The sequence below is a fragment of the Myotis brandtii genome, unplaced genomic scaffold, assembly GCF_000412655.1.
Source record: "Myotis brandtii unplaced genomic scaffold, ASM41265v1 scaffold247, whole genome shotgun sequence".
NCBI lineage: Eukaryota > Metazoa > Chordata > Mammalia > Chiroptera > Vespertilionidae > Myotis > Myotis brandtii.
In genome coordinates this window covers 2263625-2266554 of record NW_005359352.1, presented here as the reverse complement: position 1 = coordinate 2266554, position 2930 = coordinate 2263625, and positions in this window count along the sequence as shown.

Here is a 2930-nt window from a genome sequence, read left to right as displayed (position 1 = left end):
GGGAGGGAGAGGGGGAAGGAGGAGGAAGGGAGGGGGGAGGATGAAGATTCTGCAAACAGAGAAGTCTGGGGCACGGACATGACTCACCCAGAGCCATGCGTGTAGGAGGCGGGTCAGGCCCAGGTTCACAGGCCACCCAGGGCGGTGCCTTGACCCTTGACCCGGGAGCGGTACCCAGATGCGCCAGCACCTCGAAGCGCCAGCACCAGGTGCAGCCCAATCCGAGACCCTCCGTCCGCTCGGAGCAGCCGGGAGCTGGTGACCCTGCCTGTCCGAGGCTCGGCTCCGGGCGTTAGGCTGCGGGCACCATGAACGATGAAAGCGGGGTGACACCCAGACAGGCGGCCGGGTCTCAGGGCCGATCTGGGGATAAATGAGGAACCGAGGACACGGCCCTCCCCTCGCCCGGGGCTGCGGCAGGAGGGTCACTGGCGTCTCCCGCGCGGCAGCTACGTTGTATCCTGTTCTCTTCCCTCCCGTGTGCTGCTCGCAGCTGCCTCCACACGAGGAGTTGTGCTCCTGTCAGCTTCATCCCCACCTTCTGCGTGCGAACCACTCCTCAGCGACGCCCACGTTTTTAAAAATATTTTATCGACATCAGAGAGGAAGGGAGAGGGAGAGAGACACGGCAACATCAGTGATGGAGAGAATCACCAACCGGCTGCCTCCTGCAGGCCCCACTGGGGATCGAGCCCGAAACCACAGGAGCCCGACTGGACCGGAACCGTGACCTCCTGGTTCACAGGTCGCTCAGTCGCTGAGCCACGCCCTCTGACCGCACTACGGGCCGCTGATTCTATTTCGGACGCCTGTCAGATTTCTTTTGTTTCTAGATTAAAAAGGACAATTGTGCAATAAAGAAAGAGTCGGCGAGAAACCCAGGGAAACCCCTTCTGGGCGAACAGAGACCTGGGTGCACTGTTCCCCTCCGGGGGGTATGAGCTGCAGTGTGGAGGCCGGTTCGGGGGACGCGTTTCATTCTCCGACGCACCTGCCGCCCCGTTTGCCTGAGCGAAGGTTACAGTCACACACAAGGCACAGCAGGGCGTTGCCTGCGGCTCTTGCTATTCCTGAAGCGTGTGGAGGATTAATGTTTAAAGCCCGAGTGTAGGTAACCCCCGGGGAGAGCGAGTTTCTCCGTTAAACGGCCCTGAGGAGCCGAGGTCCCGGGAAGGAGGCTGCCGCCTGGGAAAGGTTCTCAGTCACTCGGTGATTTTGGGAAAACGTATCAGCAATGAAGACGGAGACGCAGAGGGCGTGCGTGAGGTGACAATACGTTTTTAGAATCTTGGGTTTTTATCTGGTTTTGGAGCCTGGGGCACGGAGCACACACAGGGCTTCGGAAGATTTATCTTCTAAGGCACAAAGAGAGGTCACACCTGAGAGGACAAAGACGTGGACACCGTCCTCTGCGTTTAATGGTGATTTCCGCAGACCTCGGGGTGTAAGTCACAGGTGCTGGAGGGACGTCCCTCTGCCCATTGCTCACACGGACGAGGGTGGTGATTCCTGTTTGTGAACTGGAAGACCCCCCCCCCACACCCCCTCCCTTAGCTTTCCAGCCAGCCCAGCGGGTGAACGAGGGTCTGACCTCCGCCCAGACCGGCTACAAGGACCTAAGCGTGACGACACTGGACACAGACCGAGTGCCCGGCGTGCTGGGCCACCCGGGGCTCAGCCGGTCCCTTCCCAACAGGGCGAGTAGAGTGGGAGACGCCCTCCGGACCCCAGACAGGAGGGACCTGCTGTGTTTTTTTAAAAAATATATATTTTTATTGATTTCAGAGAGGAAGGGAGAGAGAGGGAGAAACATCAATGATGAGAGAGAACCATTGATCGGCTGCCTCCTGCTCACCCCACATGGATGGAGCCCTAAACCTGGGCCTGTGCCCTGACCAGGAATCCAACCATGACCTCCTGGTTCGTAGGTCAACACTCAACCACCGAGCCACGCCGGCCGGGCTGTCACTTTTTAAGAGGTTGGGTTTGGTGGGTTAATTTCTATAATGTCCAGCGTAACATCTATCCTGTTCTAGTTGCTCAGGAAACATCTGTTGAACAACAAGGTACCTATTATTACACTAGAGGCTGGGGCATGAACTCGTGCACCTGTGGGGTCCCTCGGTCTGGCCTGCGGGATTGGGCTGAAACCAGCTCTCCAGGGCGTGTCCGGCCTGTCTCGCTCAGTCCTGATAGGCTGAACCCCAGCAGCAAGCTGACCTACTGATCAGAGCGTCTGCCCCCTGGTGGTCAGTGTACGTCATAGCAAACGGTTGAGCAGCCTTAGCATATCATTAGCATATTACGCTTTGATTAGTTGAATAGAGGACCGGATGACAGCAAGCTGACCTACTGATCAGAGCGTCTGCCCCCTGGTGGTCAGTGTACGTCATAGCAAACGGTTGAGCAGCCTTAGCATATCATTAGCATATTACGCTTTGATTGGTTGAATAGAGGACCGGATGACCTGACACTTAGCATATCAGGCTTTTATTATATAAGATTTTCTATGTTGATAGTTGAATTGAGAGGGTGCAATGGGTGACTTGACCACTAGGTGGCACTATTGCTCCACCGATTGAGTAAGCGTTTTTTTTTTTTTTTTTTCTCTCCACCTGGTCCGGACAAAGGCCTCCCTGGCTGCCCCAGGTGCAGGCATTTCAGGCCTGGGCTCCCGAGTCACTGCTTCTCTGGGAAAAGGTTCCCTCCTCCGGGCAGGCTCGGAGCTGACCTGGTTCCTTCCCGTCTCCCTTCCCCTGCAGAAGGAACAAGGCTGCCACCATTTATGCCGGGGCCCAGGGACCCCGAGCGTCCTCAGCATCATTCCTGAGTCCTCGAAGCTCCTTGGAGAACCGACGGGCAGGACAGCCAGCCCCGGGAGGGAGGCCGCTCACAGGCCCAGCACGGGGCCCGGCGGGGATGGTGGCCGC